This window comes from Dermacentor albipictus, chromosome 8, assembly GCF_038994185.2.
Source record: "Dermacentor albipictus isolate Rhodes 1998 colony chromosome 8, USDA_Dalb.pri_finalv2, whole genome shotgun sequence".
NCBI lineage: Eukaryota > Metazoa > Arthropoda > Arachnida > Ixodida > Ixodidae > Dermacentor > Dermacentor albipictus.
Window position 1 is genome coordinate 10,093,919 of NC_091828.1, and position 24,599 is coordinate 10,118,517.

The following is a 24,599-nucleotide window of genomic DNA, read 5'->3' on the forward strand; positions in this document are numbered from 1 at the left end:
GACCCTGAAGTATCTTATTTTAGGTACCCTCAATCATAGGCTCGTGCTTCCTGTTTTAGGCTCGTGCTTCCGAGTGATTGCTGCGAAATCTTTCACGAATCGTCTGAATTAAGAAAAGAGCCCCACAAAACTCCGGACGTCTTTAACAGACTGAGGTACAGGAAAAGCCGTTACTGCTCGAACCTTCTCTGGCTCGGTTCGTACGTCCGAAGCATCGACGAGATGGCCTAGCACTGTAATCTGTAGGAGCCCAAAGAGACACTTCGATGAGTTTAATTGGAGCCAAGCCTTGCGGAATACCTCAAAGATAGCTGCGACGTGCTCAAGGTGCGTGTCCAATGTAGTATAGAACACAAGGACGTCATCGAGGTAACAAAGGCAAATTGACCATTTGAAACCTTGAAGCAGAGAGTCCATCATCCGTTCGAACGTGGCGGGGCATTCATTAAACCGAATGGCATAACCTTCAATTGGTAGAGGCCATCTGGAGTGACGAAAGCGGTCTTTTCTTGGTCTTGCTCATCGTTGGAAATCCGCCAATAAGCAGATCAAAGGCCAATGGACGAAAAGTATTTGGCACCCTAAAGACAGTCAAGAGCGTCGTCGATCCGTGGTAAACGTTAAACGCCCTTTTTAGTGATTCGATTTAGTTTGCGGTAATCAACGCAGGAGCGTCACGTTCCATCTTTCTTTTTGACAAGCACAACCGGCGACGCCCAAGGACTCGACGAGGGCGCAACGATGCCTCTGGCGAGCATCTTGTTTACTTACTGCTGGGTAATTTGCCGCTCTTCCACAGACGCCCGATATGGTCGGCGGTGGACGGAAACATCATTATCAGTGTTTATCCGACGCTTAACAAGGGACGTCTGACCAAGTGGTCGATTGTCAGTGTGGAATATGTCGCGGTAGGAAAGCAAAAGGTGATAAAGTGCGGGTGCTTGGTCAGGTGCGAGGTCCGAAGCGACCATGTGACGTAAGGGGCCGTCGAGGTTCAAGCATCGTGCGGGTAATCAGGATGATCTGGAGACGCGTCGACTGCAAAAGCAGGGACATGGTCGTGTGTCACTGACCAGAGCGTAGTCACCACTATGCCTTCAGTTGTTCGGGGTGAACGCCTGAAAGAAGAGGAAGGTCGAGGCACAGCGTACCGGTGGAACAGTCGGTGAGGGCGGAATGCGTCGTCAAAACGTCGAGCCTGAAGATCAGGTCATGAGAGCAACTGATCAGCACGGTGAACAAGACTGGAATTTGGCGGCCAGCAATTCCTACGCGAGCATTGCACACACCCCTGACGGCAACAGTGGCGCCATTGATCACGCGTACGGGTCGAGTGATGGCAGGCGTAAGGAATTTTTTGAGGCGATGACATGGATTAGCGCTCATTATGGACACTTGAGCTCAAGCATCAATTATTACCGTCTGCGGAACACCATCTGCATCTACTTCAATTAGATTCGTGTTGATGAGGAACGTCAACAGAGGATTTGGACAAGAAGAACATGATGAAGCACTACCTCCAAGAGCTGCATGGTCTAGTTTTTCGTCCGTCGGTTTGGCAAGGAAAAACGGCGAGGTTGGCGTGACGGCGATCGCACGGAGGAGCGGGTGTCAGGAGCATCAGAAGTAGGGTATAGGCGGCGAAGTGAATAACGGCCAGCGTCGGCGTATGGGCGAGGAGCAGGGAATGAGCTCAAGTACTGCAGCATCCAGGGGGTGCAGCAGTGACGAGATGCATGACCAACGCGGTGGCAGCGGAAGCAGATCGCTTTATCGTCTGGGGCTCACAATTCAGCGGGACTGCATGATCTGGGAGCGAAATACTGGTCATTACAGGTAGTGGACTTGCGAATGGGTGCCGAATGAGGTCGGGAGACCGAGCAGGCTGTAGGGATGCCGAGGTCTGCAATTTCTTGCCGCACAACTGCTTGAATAACGGGAATTGTGGGGGCCGCTTGGTCAAAGGTGCTGTCAAGCGGTCGTGGATGAAGAGGGGCCAGACTTGCGGCTTCGATCTGAAGGCGAACAATAGTTGCGACCTTCTCTTGAAATGATCTTGTGGCGGTAAGAGGGGAGCAAGAGGACGTGGCTGGGGTGTTTGGCAGCCGGAAAAACTGTGGGACGACGCGGCGGCTTTTGGCTACCTCGAAGCGACAGCATTCTTTGACGATGGCGTCGACGGTAGAATTGTCGTTCTAGACGAGCAAATTGTAGGCGTCATCGGCAATGCCTTTTAGGATAGGGTCCACCTTATCATTCTCGGTCATGTGCTCGTCGACATGGTGGCAAAACGCGAGCACTTCCTGTATGTAGGAGGCATACGATTAGGTCGACGACTCCAGACGGGTGGCAAGGTCTTTTCGCGCAGCCTGGTTGCGACCTGACGGGTTGCAATATAGGTCGCGAAGCTTCTCTTTGAAAATGTCCCAGCTATAGAGCTCAACATCATGGGTGTGAAGCCAGACACGCAGTGTTCCCGGCAGATAAAATATCGCATTGACAAGCATGATGGTAGAGTCCCAGTGGTGGCTTTGGCTAACACACTCATACATGCCGAGCCAGTCGTCGACGTCAACGCCAGTTTGGGCGGAGAACGTCCCAGGATCACGGAGACTAGGAACCGTTACGTACGTATTGGCTGGCGCCGCAGGAGTAGGCGGCGATGAGGTGGTTCCATGGGAAGCCATCGTCGAGAAGACGATGGTGCAGCAGCTTCAGAGCTCCGTGGGGAGGACAGGGAACGTTCCACCTCCACCGCAATGTTATGCGAAGGACGAGTCTGTAAGAGAAGCCACTATTTACAGGTTATATTTACAACAGTGGTTGCAAAGCTGACCGGTTAGATTCATAGCGCGAGCCAAGTTCGTTCTTTCTCTTTTTTAGCGGGATGGCGCCCATGCGCCTCGTTCAAACAAGCAAATGCCACACGAGTGTAGCAATATCTGTTGTGGCTCCACAGCCACCATAGTCCTCCATAAAGCAACCAAGAAAATCCCACAAAAGAAGGTCGTCAGGCAGGGAGATACAACCTCTTCATTGCTATTCACAGCGTGTTAACAGCAGGTTTTCAAATACCTGGATTGGGAAGAATTCAGGATAAGAGTTAAGGCTGAATACCATAATAACTTGCGATTCGCTAAAGATATTGTCTTCAATATCTTCAACAATCCAATTGCTGAAGATATTACAATCTATGCTCACTGACCTAGACATGCAAAGCAGAAGGGTGGTTCTAAAAATTAATCTGCAGGAAACTAAAGTGGTGTTTAACTATCTCGGATAAGAACAGCAGTTTACGATAGGTAGTGAGGCACTGGAAGTGGTAAGAGCATACATCTACTTGGGGCAGGTAGTGACCGCGAATCCCGATCATGAAACTGAAATAATCAGAGGAATAAGAATGGGCTTGGGTGCATTTGGCAGGCATTCTCAGATCATGACCAGCAGGTAGTCATTATCCGTCATGTAAAAGGGTATAACAACTGTGTCTTACCAGTATTCACCTACGGTGTAGAAACGTGGAGACAGGAAAGCCACGATCAAAATAGGACAGGCCACGTCCGATTGGTACACGCTGGGCGCGAGGGGCACCCCACAAGGGGCGGTGCTCTCCCCGCTATTATTCAATCTAGCATTGAAAGGGCTCTCGGACCGGCTGACGAGAGTGACCAACGTCAATCGGGGTCCGAACGTGAATCGGGGTCCATCAATCGGGGTCCAATCGGGGTCAGAAGTCGCACCCTCCCGGGTCCGACGCAGAAGTCGAGCGCGCTCTTCAAGAAGCGCTGGACACAACGGAAGAGTACCTGAAGGAAACGGGACTCCGTCTGTCATCCAGCAAATCGTAACTGTTGCTCTACAGGGCCTCGAAACAAGGCATGAGGAATTTGACGCCGATCGATCAAATATCAATCAAATTACACACGAGTGACGGCCAGCCGATCCCCAGAGTGAACACTATAAGAATCCTGGGGCTGCTAATTGAGGCTAAAGGCGGTAACACCCAAACGGTCATGAGACTCACGTCCGAAACGGAGAACATGCTCCGGCTGATCCTCAGGGTGACCAACCGCAGGGGAGGGCTCAGCGAGAGCAATCTCATCAGACTTTACCACGCCTTCCTCATGAGTCACGTAAATTACGTAGCCTCGGCGCTAAAATTGACCAAGAGAGACGCGGCCAAGATAGACACACTGATGCGCAAGAGCATCAAGAGGGTGCTAGGTCTACCGATCAGTACAAGCACGGAGCGGCTCGATCGGCTAGGGGTCCACAATTCGCTAGCAGAAATCATCGAAGCACAGACCAAGGCATAGGTCATGCGGCTGTCGACCACCAGGGCCGGCAGACGCATCCTAGAAGAAGCAGGGATAAATGCCGAGGCAGAGTGGCGGTCAGGGGCACTGTCAAGGAAGAACCGCTTCCGAGAAACGTCCACCCGCGATTCAACGAGGGGCGCCGAAAAGCGAGGGCCTGAGCACTGCTGAAATCGACCGCCAGCTGTCCGGGACTGGCGGCATTTGTAGACGCATACCAGTACGGGCGCAGCGACCGGTACGCGGCCGTCTCGATACGCTGGGATGGCACGATCATCAGCGCAGCATCGGTCAAGGGGGTAACGTCCGAGGTGGCCAAGCAGGTGGCAATAGCCATGGCAATGAGGGACCCCGAACGTCCTTACGTATTAACAGATTCGCGATCGGTGGCCAGAGCATTCGCCTCGGGCCCGATATCGCGGAAAGCGGCGGCCGTCCTCGGCAGTGAGGGAGCCGCGAGTCATCACATCCTCAAATGGTTCCCAGCCCACATGGGGGCCGACGTGCACCCCGACTTTCCCAACGCCAACGAGCTGGCGCACCGACGCGCGCGAGGACTCACGCACCGCGGCGATCGTGGCGAGCGAAGTGGCGGGGAGGGAAGGGAGCACCGAGACCCGCTGCTCACCTTCAACGAAATAACAACGCATTATCAGCTGTCGAAGAGGACCTTCCCGCTCCCACACGCTAAACTTACTAGACCACAGTCATCTATATTCAGAATGTTGCAAACAAGGTCGTTCCCCCCGAGGGGCAGAATGAGGCTTTCTTCACCGGGCGTAGAGCCGCAGTGTCCGGATTGCGGCGAATCGTACTGCTCGCTATCGCATATGCTTTGGCAATGCTCCGCGGTTATCGGCACCGTGTTCAGCAAAGAAAAAGACTGGATGGACGCCCTGCGAAGCGACGACCACCAGACCCAGCTCCGGACCGTCCAGAGGGCTCACGAAAGGGCGGAGGCTCACGGGCTTCCCGTCCCAACGTGGGTGCGGCCCGCGACCTCTGCCAACCACTAAACCAAGAGTGGGTGGGAAGGGGTTCTTCAGGACCCAATGAAGTTATTTCCTCCTACTCCTTGCGAAAAGGGTCCTACTTAAATTGAGGACGACGCAACGAGCTTTGGTAGAAAGAATGGTGGGTGCAACGTTAAGGGGTTAAGAAGAGAGGCATATTGGGTGAGGGAACAAACGCGAGGTAATGATATCTTTGTTGAAATCAAGAAAAAGGAATGGGCATGGGCAGGGCATCTAATGAGGAGAGAAGATAATCGATGCTCATTAAGGGTGACGGACAGGATTCCAAGCAAAGGGAAGCGTAGCAGGGGCGGAAGAAAGTTAGGTGGACGGATGAGATTGAGAAGTTTGCAGGGACAAATTGCCAATATAGCACAGGACCAGAGTAGTTGTAGAAGAATGGGTGAAGCATTTGTCCTGCAGTAGGCGTAGCAAAGCGGAGGGTGCTGCTGCTGCTGATGATGATTGCTATATATGTCCTGAGAGCAGACATCCGACACCAGTGACTCGCGTTACCTGACACCATCCCGCTTGCTTGCCAGCAATGAGGCCGCATTCAAGTTTTTAGAAAAAGTGTTTTAAGGCATCAGTGGTACTTTCCTACACAATTCACGCCTGCTACACGATTATTAGCCCCATTGTGTTGTCTGCACCAGCCGCAAGTACAATTGTCTATTCCCGGTGTCAGAAAGAAAGCTGGAGTGCTGTTGCAAGCTTTGAAGCAAGCCACTTTGAAATACATTTACAACGTGCACGAATTCCGCCAACATCTCTGAACAGATGGTTCTCTAAACTCAATAGCTCTGCTGGTGCAGTCATCATACTGGCAAAACCTGCAAAAATCCAGTAAGAGGGTTAATGTGGTACCATCTCGACGGGTGCATAACTTGCAGCACTTCGTGCTGCACTTGATTGCATTAATGAGGAATCATCGCAACAGTTTTTAGTGATACCAAGGCAGCCCTTCGGTGCATACAAAGCGTAATGCGCCATGGGCCGTATGGAAAACTGGCCTAAAAAATTCAACAGATATATTATCGTAGCCATTACAAAGAACAGAACATAATATTTCAATGGCGTCGAGGACATTGCAACATACGCGGCAATGAATCCGCCCGATCAGTGCATGCAATTGGTCAAAGTGTCTTGATTCCGCTTTCACGAACAGACGCTGCGGTTGGGCTGCATTGGTGCTCCGTGATTGTGCATTGACCCTCTGGTACTCCCATGTTTTCAGCATGTCTCTTTTCTGATCGTTGTCTCCCGACATGCAGATGCCTCTACCGCCTGGGCTGCCACGACGCGAACAGGCCGTGCTTTACCATCTGTGGGTAGGCATTGCATTTCCGAACTCTTATGCCTTCCTAATTAGAATTGTCGACAGCCCCACGTGTAACACATGAAGCTGTAGAAAGGCGCTCGCACGCATTATTTGTATCTAGCTGTGCTAAAGTGGCGAGAGGGAAGTGATGTGCGGAGTGATCAACCAATCCGACCAATTTTTCACTATCAGAACTAAAACCTTTAGGCCAGTGCTCCCAAAGAACTACAGCCTGACATTCGAGACAATGCGTTGCTGCCGCCCGGTTATAAGATAATGCGGAACGACCGCGAATCCAATAGCGGTGGTGTTGCCATAATTGGTGAAGACGTTAACGCATACATTGGCAAAGGTATCCAAAGCCACGAGTTTGTGTGTTGCAACGTTAGGGTTGACAAAGTTTTAGTCCTTTTCGGGGCAATCCACAGAGTGCCTAAGTCGACTCCATACCTACAGGGTATGAAGAGTTACATAACCAACAACCACGAAGTGGTCGTATGCTTTTCTTCAGGGGACCTTATTTTACCAAATATCGACTTCGGATACCTCATTATATTTTTACGGGGGCAAAATATATGTGCCTAAAATATATTATCGGTGCCATGGGGAGGGTCGACAGGATAGCGGGAGAGAGAGTCGGCGTACGTATGTTGCCGCCCAGATTTGTAGGACACGGTATACGTTTCCTCATGTGGGCGCGAAGCCTAGCGGCCAAGGCGGCCTATCGGGTCTCTGAGTGAGGATAGCCAACATAAGAGGTGATGATCGGTCACGATACCCGCCGTGGCTGCTCAGTGGCTATGGTGTTGGGCTGCTGAGCACGAGGTCGCGCGATTGAATCCCGGCCACGGTGGCCACCACCAGTGTAGCTAGATTTAGGTGCACGTTAAAGAACCCCAGGTGGTAAAAATTTCTGGAGTCCACCACTGTCGCGTGCCTCATAATCAGAAAGCGCTTTTGGCACGTAAAACACCATAATTTTCAATCTGTCACGATGCTGATAGGCCGTCCGAACAGGTAAGGGTGTAACTTAGCAATGGAATAAACAAGGGACAAGCATTCACTGGCCGCCATTGGAATATGAACCTGGCAACGTTTAACGCATGAACGTTATCTAGTGAGGCGAGTCTAGCAGTACTATTGGTGGAATTAGAGGGCAGTAAATGGGACATAATAGGGCTCAGTGAAGTTAGGAGGCCAAAAGAGGCATATACAGTGCTAAAAACGGGCATGTCCTGTGCTACCGGGGCTTAGCGGAGAGAAGAGAACTAGGCGTGGGATTACTGATTAATAAGAATATGGCTGGTAACATACAGGAATTCTATAGCATTAACGAGAGGGTGGCAGGTCTTGTTGTGAAACTTAATAAGAGGTACAAAATGAAGATTGCACAGGTCTACGCCCCTACATTCCAGTCATGATGACCAGGAAGTCGAAAGCTTCTATGAGGACGTGGAATCGGCAATGGGTAGAGTGAAAACTAAATACACTATACTAATGGGCGACTACAATGCCAAGGTAAGCAAGAAGCAGGCTGGAGACAAGGCAGTGGGGGAATATGGCATAGGCACTAGCAATATCAGGGGGGAGTTATTAGTAGAGTTTGCGGAACAGAATAATATCAGGATAATGAGTACCTTCTTCCGCAAGCGGGATAGCCGAAAGTGGACGTGGATGAGCCCGAACGCCGAGACTACAAATGAAAAAGACTTCATACTCTGCGCTAACCCTGGCATCATACAGGATGTAGACGTGCTCGCCAAGGTGCGCTGCAGTGACCACAGGATGGTAAGAACTCGAATTAGCCTAGACCTGAGAAGGGAACGGAAGAAACTGGTACATAAGTAGCCGATCAATGAGTTAGCGGTAAGAGGGAAAATAGAGGTATTCCAGATCAAGCTACAGAACAGGTATTCAGCTTTAACTCAGGAAGCGGATCTTAGTGTTGAAGCAATGAACGACAATCTTGTCGGCATCATTAGGGAGTGTGCAATGGAAGTCGGTGGTAACTCAGTTAGGCAAGATACCAGCAAACTATCGGAGGACACGAAAGATCTGATCAAGAAACGCCAGTGTATGAAAGCCTCTAACCTTACAGCTAGAATAGAACTGGCAGAACTTTCGAAGTTAATCAACAAGCGTAAGACAGCTGACATAAGGAAGTATAATATGGATAGAATCGAACATGCTCTAAGGAATGGAGGAACCCTAAAAACAGTGAAGAAGAAACTAGGAATTGGCAAGAATCAGATGTATGCGTTAAGAGACAAAGCCGGCAATATCATTACTAATATGGATGAGAAAGTTCAACTGGCTGAGGAGTTCTATAGAGATTTATACAGTATCAGTGGCACCCACGACGATAATGGAAGAGAAAATAGTACATAGGAATAGGAAATCCCACAGGTAACGCCGGAAGAAGTAAAGAAAGCCTCGGGAAATATGCAAAGGGGGAAGACAGCTGGGGAGGCTCAGGTAACAGCAGGTTTGTTGAAGGATGGTGGACAGATTGTTCTAGAGGAACTGGGCACCCTGTATACGCAATGCCTCATAACGTCGAGCGTACCGGAATCTTGGAAAAACGCTAACATAATTCTAATCCATCAGAAACGGGATGCCAAAGACTTGAAAAATTATAGACCGATCAGCTTACTGTCTGTTGCCTACAAACTATTTACTAAGGTAATCGCAAATAGAATCAGGAAGACCTTAGACTTCTGTCAAGCAAAGGACCAGGCAGGATTCCGTAAAGGCTACTCAACAATAGATCATGTTCACACTATCTATCAGGTGATAGACAAACGTGCGGAATATAATCAACCCTTATACATAGCTTTCATTGATTACGAGAAAGCATTTGATTCTGTTGAAACCTCAGCAGTCATGGAGGCATTACGGAATCAGGGTGTAGACGAGCCGTATGTAAAAGTACTGAAAGATATCTATAGCGGCTCCACAGCCACCGTAGTCCTCCATGAAGAAAGCAACAAAATCCCAATAAAGAAAGGCGTCAGGCAGGGCGATACGATCTCTCTAACGCTATTGACAGCGTGTTTACAGGAGGTATTCAGAGACCTGGATTGGGAAGAAATGGGGATAAGAGTTAATGGAGAATACCTTAGTAACTTGCGATTCGCTGATGATATTGTTTGCTTAGTGACTCAGGGGACCAACTGCAATGCATGCTCACTGACCTGGAGAGGCAGAGCAGAAGAGTGGGTCTAAAAATTAATCTGCAGAAAACTAAAGTAATCTTTAACAGTCTCGGAAGAGAACAGCAGTTTACGGTAGGTAGTGGGGCACTGGAAGTGGTAAGGGAATCATCGACTTAGGGCAGGTAGTGACTGCGGATCCGGATCATGAGACTGAAATAATCAGAAGAATAAGAATGGGCTGGGGTGCGTTTGGCAGGCATTCTCAGATCATGTACAGGAGATTGCCATTATCCCTCAAGAGGAAAGTTTATAACAGCTGTGTCTTACCAGTACTCACGTACGGGGCAGAAACCTGGAGGCTTACGAAAAGGGTTCTACTTAAATTGAGGACGACGCAACGAGCTATGGAAAGAAGAATGATAGGTGTAGCGTCAAGGGATAAGAAAAGAGCAGATTGGGTGAGGGAACAAACGCGAGTCAATGATACGTTAGTTGAAATCAAGAAAAAGAAATGGACATGGGCAGGACATGTAATGAGGGGGGAAGATAACCGATGGTCATTAAGGGTTACGGACTGGATTCCAAGGGAAGGGAAGCGTAGCAGGGGACGGCAGAAAGTTAGGTGGGCGGATGAGATTAAGAAGTTTGCAGGGACGGCACGGCCACAATTAGTACATGACCGGGGTTGTTGGAGAAATATGGGAGAGGCCTTTGCCTTGCAGTGGGCGTAACCAGGCTGCTGCTGCTGCTGCTGATGATGATGATGATGATGATGAAGCATTCACGTTCTGTTATGGAGTAGTTGCGCTCTGGTGCTGAAAGTAAACGGCTAGCATACGCGATCACGCGATTGGTGTCCCGCTGTCGTTGCGACAAGAAAGCGCCAAAGCCATGGCCGCTCGCATCATTGCGAACTTCCGTGTAGGCATGGGAAACAAGATGACCCCACACGGGTGGATTGACGAGCTTTGAAAATGCTGCAGCCTGGTCAGGTCCCTAACGAAAAGCATGTCCTTTTGTGGAGGTCTGTGGGAGAACGAGCGATTTTAGCAAAGTTCAGGATAAATCACGGAAAATAGGAACACAGTCCTAGGAAACTGCGGGCATCTGTAGAAGAACGCGGGAGTCGAAACTCACCAACACGTATTTCATGTCGATCTGGTTGGACGCCAGGAGCGTCAACCAGGTGACCAAGTACTGGTATTTGGCGGTGGCCGAAATGGCATTTTGCAGAATTGAGTTGTAGGCCAGTTCGTCGAAACACATCAAGGATAGCTGAGAGTCGGTGGAGGTGGCTCTCATACGTCAGTGAAAAAGCAGTGACGTCACCAAGGTAGCAGAGGCATGTGGTCCATTCAAAGCCGCGCAGAATGGAGTCAGCCATGAGCTAGGAGCTAGCAGGACATTGTGCAGTTTAAAAGGCATCACTTTAAATTGGTAGAGACCACCTTGGGTGACAAAAGCAGTATTTTCGTGATCTCGTTCATCCACTGGGATTCGCGAGTAGCCAGAGCGCAAATCAATCGACGAAAAGTAACTGGCACCGTGTAAGCAGTCCAGCGCGTCATCAATTCGCGGAAGCGGTTACACGTCCTTTTTGGTAATCCTATTGAGGTAACTGTAATCGATACAAAATCTCTACATATTGGCCTTCTTTTTCAGCAAAACGACAGGTGACGCCCACTTACTGCAGGAAGGCTCGATAATATAGTTCGAGAGCATTTTGTTCACCTCCGTTTGGCGCGACCTGGCTTTCCGCCGCGGACACACGGTAGGTGGTGTTGATAAACTTTATTGAAAGGGGGGAGGGTAAAGAGGGACGTGGCTGAGGGTCAGGGCTCAAGTAAGGCCCTGGGCCTGCTTGGCCTTTTCCGCCCAGTCCACCAGTTCAAGTTGTCGGTCGACGTCCCCGGCACAGAGCCAGACTGCCCAGTCAGTCTCGTTGCTGAGGAGGGGATCAGAGAACGGGAGCGAGGTACGTTCCCACATTATGTGTGTGAGTGTTCCTGTTTCTGAACAGAGCCTACGTTTGTCGCTTTCGCTGCCCCCTGTGATTTTGGTAATGTATTTCGGGTGTGGGTATGTATTTGTCTGAAGTCGCCGAAACGCGACCGCTTGCGTTTTGTCGAGTTGCTCGGCCGGTGGTGGGAGCGCGCGACTCCTCAAGCGATACCGATGGGCTATTTCATAATAAGTCTCGCAAGGTTCTTCGTGTCTCTTCTCCTCATTCAGGCCGTCCGCATCCACGGACAAGGCTCGGCACGCGAGATCTCGAGCCAAACTGGGAGCCGACGCGCTGCCGGGCACAGCCGCGTGAGCGGGGGCCCACACGAGGGTTTTCAAGCCGCTTAGGGGGCGTCGTGTGAGGACAATGGTACGCCTGTTTGCAAATTCTACCACGGACGAAATTGCCGATGGCCTGCTTGCTGTCGCTGATGATGGTATTCGCTTCCGCATGCATGGCCATGGCAATCGCGGTTTCTTCCACTTCCACCAGTCGGCCAGCCGTGATTGTTGTATGTTCTGTCAGTCCTCCGTTGTGATCCGCTACCACCGCGGTCATGAGGTCACTGCGAGGGTGTTTGGCTGCGTCTGTGTAGACCACTCCATCTTGCGAGCCGTAGCGTCGTCAAATGGCATTACTTCGGGCCTCCCGACGGCCCTGATGGAACTCGGGGTCCATGCTGCGGGGTAGAGGGGGAGATAAATATGCCCCCTGACCTTTCGCGGAATCGTAATGTGCTCTGTAACGTCGGGGATAGCCTCGAGACTGAGCTTCCGGAGGACTGTGCGGCCAGCGGGTGTTAGCGAGATACGACGGACTGGGGCTGTGTGGTGAGCGTGTAAGGGCTCCTCGATCGTGTTATGCATGCCTAAGGCCTCTAGCCTTGCGGTGGCCGCGTGGTCCGGAAGGCCCAAGGCTGCCTTTGTGCTTCGTCGGATCATGATGTTTAATTTGGCTTAGTCCGTGGCTGCGAGTTTGACATGTGGTGTCGGCACATGGTTCTGCTGGCTATGTATGCCTGCACAAGTCGAAGCAGATCGCCCTCGCCCATGCCGTGGCGCCGATTAGCCACCCGGCGAATGAGCTGTAGTCTGTAGTTGGTCGCCCTCAAGAGTTTCTTTAACATGAGCCCGCAGCGCAGCGTGTTCTGAAAGTCTAGCCCCAATATTTGGACAGTGGGGCGCTCCGGGATGGTAAGTTCTCCGACCTTAAGTTCAAGGAAGCGCCTTCTCCGTGGTAATCCCCTGGGACAGCTCTTTCTGCCGGGCTTGATCAGGAGGTATTCGGATTTTTTCGGTGAGCAAGTCAGGCCCCTCGTCTCCGCATAAGCTTGTACGACGTCGATGCCGCCTTGCATGATCTCTCGAAGAGGTTGTGGATCATCCGCGGCTGCCCATAAGGTCACGTCGTCAGCGTAGAGGCTGTGGTGAAGCCCAGGGATAGAGCACAGCAGTTCCGGGAGCCCGCACATCGCCGCGTTAAAGAGAAAAGGGGAGATGACTGATCCCTGCGGCGTGCCTCGGCTCCCCAGCTCTATAAATTCAGTTTCATGTTCGCCGACTTTGATCCGGCACTTCCGGTCGGTGAGAAAGTTTCGGACGTATTGGTATGCTCGGTTTCCGACACCCAGTTGGGTCAGGCCCTCGAGCACCGCTGCCTGGGCGACATTGTCGAAGGCCTTCTTCAGGTGGAGGCCCAGGAGGCTCCGGAATCATCGAGCGGCCGCCGGACTTTCGGGTTGCATCACCTGCCTTTTTAACTGAAGGAGCACATCTTGGGAGGACAGGTGTGGCCTGAAACCAAACATAGAGTGTGGGAACTTGTCCCCATCTTCTACGTATTCATTGAGACGGTCTAGGACCACGTGCGCCATCAGTTTGCCGACGCATGATGTGAGTGAAATTGGCCTGAGGTTGTCCGCATTGAGTGGTTTGCCTGGCTTTGGTATAAAGGCGATCGTTGACGTCTTCTACTGTTCCGGGATGGCGCCCGCCTTTCCAGCATTCGTTCATGAACTCGGTGAGCTGCTCCATTGCAGCCTCGTCCAGGTTGCGTAGGATCTTGTTGGTAACGTGGTCCCAACCCGGCGCCTAGTTCGTCCTCAGCTTGTAGGCGGCTGACGACTCCTCAGCGAACGTAATGTCTTCGTCTTTGTGCGCTTTCGGCCGGCCCTTGGTAGGCCGCAGGCAACGGTGTCTTGAGTTGCGGGCCGTTGTACTTGTCTCGCATCTCGGCCAGGAACGCCCCCAGGTCCTGAGCATGCCTGTGGATTAACTTGGCCATGTTTATTCTGCCTTCGGGCCTGGTGGTGTCTGGGTCCAGGAGGTGGTGTAGGACGTGCCACGTCCGGGCTGCGCTGAGGCGTCCCCTCATGCGATCACATATTTGGTACCATTGCTGCCGGGTGACCTCGGTCGCGTGATCGCAGATCTCTGCGTCGAGTCAAGTGATCTTTTCTTTTAGGGCTTGGTCATCTTTCCCCTGCTGTTGCCAACGCCGGAGCATGCTCGATCTTTCCTGCCACATGTGGAGCAGCCTGCTGTTGACGTTGGAGGTTTCCGGGACGTCTTCCGGGTGAAGATGTTCCGTATGCTCTTCCCCGTCGGCCAGGAGTTGGCTCATCCAGGATGAGATATTGGCGATGGATCCCTCACTGGCTCGCATTCTTCTGGACTCGCGGAATTTGTCCCAGTTTGTAACCGAGAAGCGATGCTTCCGCCGACGCTTGCCGCGTGCATAGATTTCCGTGTGAAGGATGCAGTGGCCGCTTCCCAGTGTTTCGCCGGTGTCCAGGCGTCCAGGTGCATAGGAGGAGCGTGACCAGTGTGGATTGGATGGGTGACGACACGGGTTCAGCCTAGCGGGCGATTGCCAAAATCAAGCATGTCTTCATAGGATGTCAGAATGTGGCGAAGGGCATCTGCGTCATCAGGTCTTAAATCAGTAGCTGTCATTGTTGTAAGTTGTTGTTGCGGGAAGTAGGATAGACTGAAGCTGCAGGAGTGTCGAATCGTGGTTTGGGCATAAGAGCAGCTATTGCAAAGTCTTCCAAAGGAGACAGCACTGCGGGAGAGGCACCCTCAGGAAGCGCTTGCAGACACGAACCAATGTTCAGAAGAGGAAGCCACGCTTGATGTTCATTTTATTTATAGATACTGCGATCTTTTACAATCTCTTAGCAGGATGGGAACATACAAGTACATCCTACAACTATACAGTTCAAGCAATCATGCCGACGCTTGAATTCAACATGCAAATGGACATAAAGCATGAAAATGGGGCAAATAAACTATGTGTGGTTGAGTCATGAATGCAGGTGAGCCTGAAAACGGGATAAAAAATTTTGCGTAACGACTTCATAAGGAAGTTTGTTCCAATCAACTGTTGTTATTGTAAAATAAGACTATTTGAAGCAGTTGTTGTGCGGTGTTAACGGGGTTACCGCTAGGGAGTTTTTATGATGAGTAGCATAACCAGTTAAAGGTTTTCAGATGTGCATGGTATCAATATGGTAGCGGCCATTTAGCTGAAAAAAAAATAATTTCAATCGGGAAACACGATTTTGATCTGTAATCAAAGAAAAGCCACTACGTTTAAGGAGATATGTTATAGAAGTTGGACTGTAAGAAGTGTAGATAAACTGGAGAGCTTTCTTTGGAATTCGTTCTAATTTTTTCAATATTTGTTTTTGTGTAGGGCTCCCAAATGATTATTAGATATTCTAAAGTAGGACTAGCTGTTGTATTATATGCCATGAGGCGGACAGCTGGTGTGGCAAATTTTAGCGACCGTGTGAGGGTGAACAATTTGCGAAGGCAATTAGCCGTTACAGTGTCAGTATGTTTTGACCAGGATAGACTGTGCGATATGTGTATACAGAGATATTCAGAGTGAGATACCTCGGAGATAGAGGTGTTCTGGATAAAATAGTGGAAGAGAAGAGGCTTTTTCCTTAGTGTTACAGCCATAAAGATTGTGATCTCTAATAGTCATTAGCCATTGATGGCGCCATGCAACTATTTTGCCAAAGTCACTATTTAGCCTGGTTTTTCTTGGGGTGAGCTAATTTCGTCATGTAGCATACAGTCATCCGCGTAAAGTTTAATTTTACTGATAGAATATTGCCAATGTCATTTGTATAAAGCAAGAATAAAAGAGGACCCAGCACGGATCCCTGGGGAACAGGAACACCTTACAACAGGTAATGTTTTGGATGAAGTCTCGTTTATCTTGACGAATTGAAAATGCTTGGTTAGGTACGCTTGTATACATTTTATTAGCTCATCGTTTCTAAGTGTAAAACATAATTTGCAAAGCAGTATGCTCTGGGCTACTTTGTCGAATGCTTTATTGAAATTCATGAATATAGCGTCGGTTTGTTTTCTGTGATTTATTGTGTTTGCAAGATCGGGAATTGTTTCGACTAATTGAGCGTTTGTGGAAAATCCCTACCTAAATTCATGTTAAGCCTTTGTCAAAACGCAATGCTCATCAAGGAAACCGGTTACATACTTATAGATTAGGTGTTCAAAAATTTTGCATGTTGTCGAAGTCAGGGAAATTGGTCGAGAGTGTTTTATGCAATTTTTGTTTCCCTGCTTCTGGAAGGATTTGATTATTTCTGCTTTCCAGTCATCAGGAAGCATGCCATCCTGAAGCGATTTACTGAACAAGATTTCCAAGTATTTCGCACAGCACTTGGCATAAGGTTTTAAGAAAGCATTTGGTATGCCATCTGGACCAGGTTATTTTTCTTCATCAATTTTTAACAGTAACTGACGTATACCATTCTCAGTAATAACAATATCGGGAATGGAAGGCAAATCCATGTAAAAAGAAGGCAGACAACCGTCATTCGTTTTGACTTGAATACACTACTGAAATGCTTATTAAAAGCAGAACATACAACCTGGTCATCCTGTAGACTCTTACCGTCTATTATAAACATATCGGACCAGGAAGAAGAATGACTCATCGTCCTCCAGAATCTACCTGGATTTTCATAAAACTAGGAAGCTGTACATTAAAGTAATTTTCTTTGTCATTTAAGGTAATTTGTTTTAATTTATTTCACGCTTCCTCAATCACCCTTTCAGAATTCGAACTAGCTTTCAATTTTGCGGCATTTTTAAGCGATTTAATCCCGCATTGCTGGCGCAACGTCTCCCTGGAAATCCATGAATTCCGACGCGTAGCCATTCTCGCAATCTTTGGAACAAACTGTTCAATACAGTTGAATACAATGCCTTTAAATAAAAGCCACAGATCATTCATGCTGGCAGTGTTTTTTTTTAAAGTTGTCCAGATAAAATGCTAGTGTATCAGTTGCAGACGCATCATCTGCACGAGAAAAGTTCGGGTAATACTGAATCCTGTCATTTTTACAGCGAGGGGCACCATTGCAAAACAATACGGCTGCTTGATGATCTGAAATGCCGTCTGTGACCATACATGAGACATCATGTTGTATATTTCCACTTACAAAAAATAGATCGAGAACAGCATTTGAATCTTTGTGAGTCTTAGTAAAATCCTTAACTGCCTGTAATAAGCCAAAATAAAAGCAATATCATTCATTTCACAATGAATATTTGTTGTGCATTGAGACGTAAATGTGCTCCAGTTAACATTTCGGAAGGTAAATCGCAGGTTAAGATTAGTTTCTCTGCTTGTTTTATGTGGGTGCACATATATTCTCTTAAGAATTCCAAGTTTGCAACAAGCGAATTGGGGGCCTGTATACGGCACCCAATGTTTTTGGCGTTGTTAACAGAAAAGTTGCAGATGACGCTTTATACTCCCGATGTGTCCGGCATCCTTCAAATTTGAAGGGAATGTCTAAAGAAGATAGCTACGCCTCCTCCTCTTCTATCACGGTCTTTTCGCATTAGTCTGTAGTTTATGGGGACGAATTCGCTACCATATGTATCACCATTTAACCAGGTTTCCGTCAATACGGCAACATCCGGGTCAAGCCAGCAAAGGATGCTTTAAAGCTGTTCTATTTTTTGACAACGCTGCGGCAGTTAAGGGTGAATGGTGATTGCCAAAGGTTAGCAGGTCATTTTCTCCCTCTTTTTAGCTTACAGAGTTTGTCCTTTTCCATATCCCACACAAACATTTCACCATCTTTGCCGCAAGTATCAAAAACTGCTTTGCGTTGGTGCCCCCCTCACGTTCTTCTTTTGAGCTTTGCCATATTTTTTTCTTATCCCCCTAACTTTCAAATAAAAGTCATCTGTTATAGAAAGTGTTGTCCCTTTAAGCTTTTTGCCCTATTTCAGCACTGAACATTTATCGCGATAGTCCAAGAACCTTAAGATCACGGGGCGTGCTTTTTCTTTTTTCTTTCCTTGCCTGCGACATCTTTCTACATTATTTATTCATTTACCTCACAGGCTCCCGAAGGAGTATTGCGTGAGGGGAGGATACAGGGAATTACCAAAAACAGGAGTAAACAGAAATTATACATTGTTAGCGAGTAAACATGAAAGAACAAATATCTAACAATGTAAATAACGGGATAAATGAAACAAACGACTGTGTGAAGTAACAAAAAAAGTACCAAGAGATTGTACAAATGGTAGGAGGTGAAGGTGAAAGAACAAGTCTGTAATAGTGTTAAAGCAATTCAAAACAAACATTCAAACAAAACAAAAAGAAAAACTTATACAACTTCGCTACAAGTATTTGCTTAGGTGCGCAGTATGGTTTAGTTGTGATGAATTATGGAAATAAAATGCATAAGCGTGCTTTGAAGGATACTGGGTCAAGAATGTCAACTATGTCATTTGGTAGGTTATTCCAATGTTGAATGGCACGTGGTAATGCGGAAGAATTGAAAGCATTTGTTCGGCCAAAGATACGCTGGAAACTGAGATGATTATGTAAATGCCGAGATGTACGAGATGGACGAGTGAGCGGCAGAGTGGACGGGTGCGTGCTATGGATTATCTTGTGAAATAGACAAAGCAATGCTATGGTTCTTCGTGATTCAAAAGATGAGAGAGATAAAGATGACTTAATGCTAGTCACGCTAGAGTCGCGGTGACAGTCTCTGACAATGAAGCGGGCGGCGCGGTTTTGGATCGATTCGAGAGATGCGATTAGGTAAGCTTGGCGAGGTGAGATAGGGGCTGCGAATTCCAGTTGTGACCTTACAAAAGTCTGATAAGCGATTTGTCTGGTGAGGACAGGAGCATCACGAAGGTTGCGTTTAAGATAGCCGAGCGTACGTAAAGCTTTAGCAGTTATTTTTTCGATGTGCGCAGACCATGACAGGTTAGGTGTAAGGAGAATGCCGAGGTACTTGTATGAGTTGGTGCGTGTGACGGGGTTGTTATCAAGTGAGTAATCGAAAGCGGAAAATGTCTTTTTGCGGGTGAATGTTATTAGTTTGCATTTATCAGTGTTTAGAGTCATTTGCCAAGAAGAGCACCAGTTAGTAATACGGTCAAGGTCTCGTTGGAGAGCGACGTGATCGGAAGTTGAGCAGATTTCACGATAGATCACACAATCGTCTGCGAATAAGCGAATGGATGACGTTATTTCGGATGGCAGGTCGTTAATATAGATCAGAAAAAGTAATGGTCCGAGTACGCTTCCTTGTGGGACACCAGATGTTACATCGCTGATACTGGAAATGAAGTTATCGACGACGGTGAATTGCTTACGGAATGACAAGAAATTTCTTATCCAAGATACTGTTAGGGAATCGATATTTAAGCATGAGAGTTTAGCTATGAGACGGCAATGAGCAACACAATCGAAAGCCTTAGCGAAGTCTATGAAGATGGAATCTGTTTGTATGCCTTTATCCATGTTTAGGAAAATATCTGTAGTCAATTCGAATAGTTGCGTTTCACATGATAGTCCTTTTCTAAATCCATGCTGATGTTTAAAGAAGAACTTGTTAGTTTCCAAGTGATTTGCTACGTTTGAAAAGATTATGTGTTCTAGTAACTTACCGGAACGCTTGTTAGTGATATTGGGCGGTAATTGTTAACAGCGCTTTTATCGCCAGATTTAAAGAAAGGTATAACTTTAGCGACCTTCCAGTCATACGGAACTTCCCCTGTTGAGAGGGACTGTTGAAACAAGCAGGAAAGGACTGTGCTAGAGGAAACTACAGTATATTTTAAGATTTTTGAATTTATACCGTCCATGCCGGAAGAAGTTGACATCTTGAGGTTGTCGATCTGCTCAGCAACACCAGTGGTTGTTAAGTTGATGGGGGCCATGTATGTACAATCGAGTTCGATGGGTGTTGCCATATTTGAATGGTCTTCCTCTGTAAATACGGACGTGAAGTAATTGTTAAAGATAGATGCTGAAAGCTCTCGTGCAATCGGTAAGCCATAGCTATCAAGTAGCTGTGAAATGTCGGAATCTTTAACGGGAGAGATCGTTTTCCAAAATTTTTTGGGGTTGTTTTGAAGTAGTGATTGCAGATCGCAAGAGAAATACTTTTGCTTGGCTTGACGCAGGGCATTTCAGTAGGCTGCATCACAAGACTTGTGTTTGCTCCAAGACGCAGGTGTCTCAACACGTTTGGCCATCCTGTAAAGACGCTTCTTTTTATTCTATAGAGTAAGAAGAGCTTTAGTGAACCATGGTTTCGATGAGTTAACGCGAAATGAAACCTTTGGTATATGCGCATGTGCTAATTCCATTAACTTTTCTTTGTACAGGCACCAATTCTCGTTCACTGTCCCCTCAGAAAAAGTTGCTAAGAATGAGGACGTGAAGCTTTCCATACCATTGTTTAGAGCGCTGACGTTTGCTCTTTTGTAATCAAATACTTGTTTAGTTTTCAGGTGACGTGAGCGTGAAGGTGTATGAACTGTGAATTGTAACAACCGGTGGTCACTGAACCCATCCGTAAAAGTGATAGCGTTAACCCTCTCGGGCGCGGATGATAGAACAAGATCTAAAATATTATTGATACGAGTAGGCTGGTTTATTAATTGCACAAGTGAAAAAACAAGTGTTAGTTGAACGAACTCAAAAGATGCACGTGATTGGCCTCGCAAGTTTTGCCAGTCAATGTCTGGAAAGTTAAAGTCACCAAGAAGAACAATATCAGCTTTGTTATATTTGGATCGAATAGACGTAATGTTATCGTGTAATTCGGAAAGAAAATTGTAGGAGCTATCGGGTGGTCTGTAGCATACACCATAAATTGTATTCGATTGGGGAAATGTTACGCTGACCCACAGAATTTCGAGACTGGATGACATCGGCACAAGAAATGACGGGATATGTTTTTTTATGGCGAGCAATACCCCACCACCTCTTCTGTCGTCCCTATCTCTGTGATAGATAGTGTAAACATTAGAACCGGGTAGAACTTCGCCATCCGTAATTTCAGAGCTGAGCCAAGTTTCCGTAAGTGCTAATACATCACATTCGCAGTCGTCTAAGTATGACGAAACTTGATTGCGTTTAGGAAGAATGCTACGAATGTTAGTTAATGATATAGATAGGTGCGAGGGCACGATAGGCTCGTGTATTGAATTGGGTTTTTTCTTAAAGACACGTGTTCCCAGCCTAGGTCTTTGCTATCTGGGTAGGGGGATAACAGCGGCAGACGCTTCATCGTATGTGTACACATTGTTATCGATTCTTAGTTTATCGAGGGTTAGCTTAAATTGCGCGTTTTTGGTTTTTGCGAAGTCAATCAGTTTGCGCCGAGCGATACGGGTTTGCAAAGAAAAATCCTCACGAACAGCATAATCAGTGTTCTTGAACTTGTGGCCTTTTTCTATTACGCGCTGCTTATCCTTAAAAAAGGCGAACTTGACTATGACCGGTCTATTCTTCTCATCGTTGTATTGACCGAGGCAATAATAGTTAGTCTAATAAGTAATCTTTTTTTATAACATTGAAGAGACTGTCATTCGTCATTCGAATGTTGAGAAGAGTTACAATTGAACTTGGTAGTGCTATTTGACGGGCCAGGTGAACGTCGCCATGTGGGGACACCACGTAAGTACCATTTCGAAGTGCTGGAGAAGGAGACATGAGGACGTCAGTCGCAGCACCATGTTGCAGTCGAACAAATTACAGTAGAACGAAGTCAGGACTTGTGGTCGTAGGTCGGGTCGGCAAAGTAATGGGACAGTTCGAGGCGAATGGTGCCCGTTGCATAGTCAATAGGTACTGAATGGGCAGTCAGAAAGTCGATTCCAAGAATCGCTTCGTGGGGACACTCGGCCAGAACAGTGAATAGGACTAACACTGCAGGGCCAGCAATGGCAACACGCGCGGCGCACATTCCCATCACAGATGTTGTACTGCCAGTAGCTACTCGGAAGACAGGCGACTCGGCAGGTGTGAGCACTTTGCAGAGACGGCTTCGAAGATCTGATCGCATAACCGGCACCTGAGTGCCAGTATCGATGAAGGCTTGAACGGGTACATCATCAACAAAAATTGCAACAAGGTTCGGTCGAGCACCAGGGGTCAGCAGAGGTTTTGCAGCCTGAGTAGTCAATGCAGGCTCACCTCTGCGAGCTGCATTGCTTAGTTTCTATAGAAGCGGCATGCGTAGGATGGGGACGAGGGACGTCGAAGTGTGGGTGAACGGTATTGACGGCATTGCGGCGAGGGCGAGCGGCTAGTGGTACTTCCCCGAGGTGGAAGGCCAGCATGGTATGGCTCAGAGAGGGGCGATAGAGGTCGAGGGTCTCAGTCGAAGCGGCGATCAATATATGGCGATGTGGGAAGTGGCCGATGTGACCGACCCGGGAGCAACCAAAGCAAATTGGCGTGTCATCCGGTGTTCGCCACTCAGAAAGGTTCCGATGTCGATTCGGGAACGACTGTCGAGGTGCAGCAGCGGCTATGAGAGGAGCGGTAGGTTTGCATACTGAGAAAAAAAAAGAGTATGCCTTGCTCTTTTCGGAGAGCCTTGACTCACCACGTATACGACACACGTTGTGGGACACATCCGAAATATATTTCGGCAGAGAGTCCCAAGAATATCTCTGCTTAATACAAGGTGGTTACACGGCTCCACACATAATAGTCATGCACACTCTGTTGTAGTAGTCTCCTAACCCTGTCAAAATAGTTAGAATACTAGTGCTGAGGGAGTCTGTTAACCTTTCGACATGAGTGAGAAGACTGAAGAAAAAGGGTCACATGACCACTGCCGAAGGATTGGGGTAACTATTCTTGATGAGTCTGATGACTCCAGCAGTGTGTGTCAAGTTACCCTTAGTGCGCGGTAGAGGACTATTGCAACTAGAGTAAAATAACTAATCAATGTAAGTTGTGTAGTGACGTAATGGTGCTTGGCCCAGTTGGTGTGGGCTGCTACAGATGGCGCAGTGTGACTTGCGCAGCAAGTAGCCGCACCGACATCATCACCTACCTTGTCCTGCTTCCGTTTCCGGGAGCCTCGCTTGTTTTGCTGTTTGCTCGCGATGGGCGAGTCAGTCAAGCCATTGCCACTGGAGGGATCAGTGTGTGGTAAACGTAGAATTAACCCGCAACAAACCGTTACCCTACTATGCGAGTCTTCCTGAGTTCAGGCGAAGCCTCACATCTGGCGTAGTCGACCCCGAACCTCTGACAAGCCATTCAGCCACGGCAGCGCAGAACGACGGTCACTACGCCTCTTCAGCCGCATTCATCATTGTAGTCGCGCCCTCACACCACCGAAGACTCACGCCTGAGGATACTTCTGCCATTTTACGGCTTGTCTGTGTTCACTCTGCATCAGAAGAAAAGCACGGCAGTCAGATGAAGAGTGCGATGAATGTTCACAACTAACCCGGTACTAACTTGAATCCCGCGCATAACCTATGGATTAGCGCTCACTCGCCTAGTCTCCCGAGGGCCCAGCCTAACTTTGCAGTGCATCATGCCAGGAATTATTTGGGAAGAGCTTGGCTAAGCGACCATCCGCGATGAATTGGCCCGACGCAAGTTAGAGAGCACCGGCTCTAAGGAAGAGCTCATTCAGCGCCTCGAAGGCAACATTCACCAACATCGCGAGGCTACGCCATGGTCAAGCGTGAAGAGAGCAGGTACCACCGGCAACTCAGGTTTGACCCTTGATCCCTGGACGGTCGAAAGTCTGGCACTTCTGTTTCAACAGCTGCCACGCCCCTCGACTACAGTTACCACTCTGCCAGACCAGTCATCATCAATTGCTTGCTTTGATCAGTCTCCAGCACAAAATGTTAATGCTTGGCTCAATGACGTCCGCTGGGTACAGCAGCTTGCCGCATGGGACGACGCCACCACCGGTCTCATTGCCGCAAGTAAACTGAAAGGCACAGCTCATAATTGGCACCTCGCTTTTGGAACTCATCAGTCAACCTGGGAAACATAGAGCGCCGCCCTGAAGGAAACATTTTCATCGGAGCTGACCCTCATCGAATGGCAGGAATACGTCATAAAGATCAGACAGGGCCCTGGCGAGAGCCTACGAGAGTACGCTTGCGCAAAGCGGCGTGTGATTGAAAGCTGCCCCGTCACCCTTACCGACGCCCAGAAGATTGATTACCTACTACAAGGTCTTCAAGAATAACAAGTCATTGCAGCCATCGCGGCCAATAGGCCATTAACAGTGCGTGACTTCGTGTCCACGTGCACAAGCCGAGACAAGAGCACTCAACGTGCCCACGACATGGCAAGCGTAAACCAACCGGTGCTTCCACAGAAGCCACCCCCTCGTTCAATTCAAAGTAGCAATTCAGGACATCAGCAGTATAACTTCCAGCCACCAGCACCGCCAACAGCTACAACAGCACAGGCAAGACAGCGCATTTCCGAGTT

The 24,599-nt window shown here is 48.3% G+C and overlaps 1 pseudogene; it reads left to right on the plus strand.

The window, feature by feature from the left end:
- Positions 1–15,116: 15,116 nt before the first annotated feature.
- LOC139049201 (uncharacterized) lies at positions 15,117–24,351 on the plus strand (annotated as a pseudogene).
- Positions 24,352–24,599: the final 248 nt, after the last annotated feature.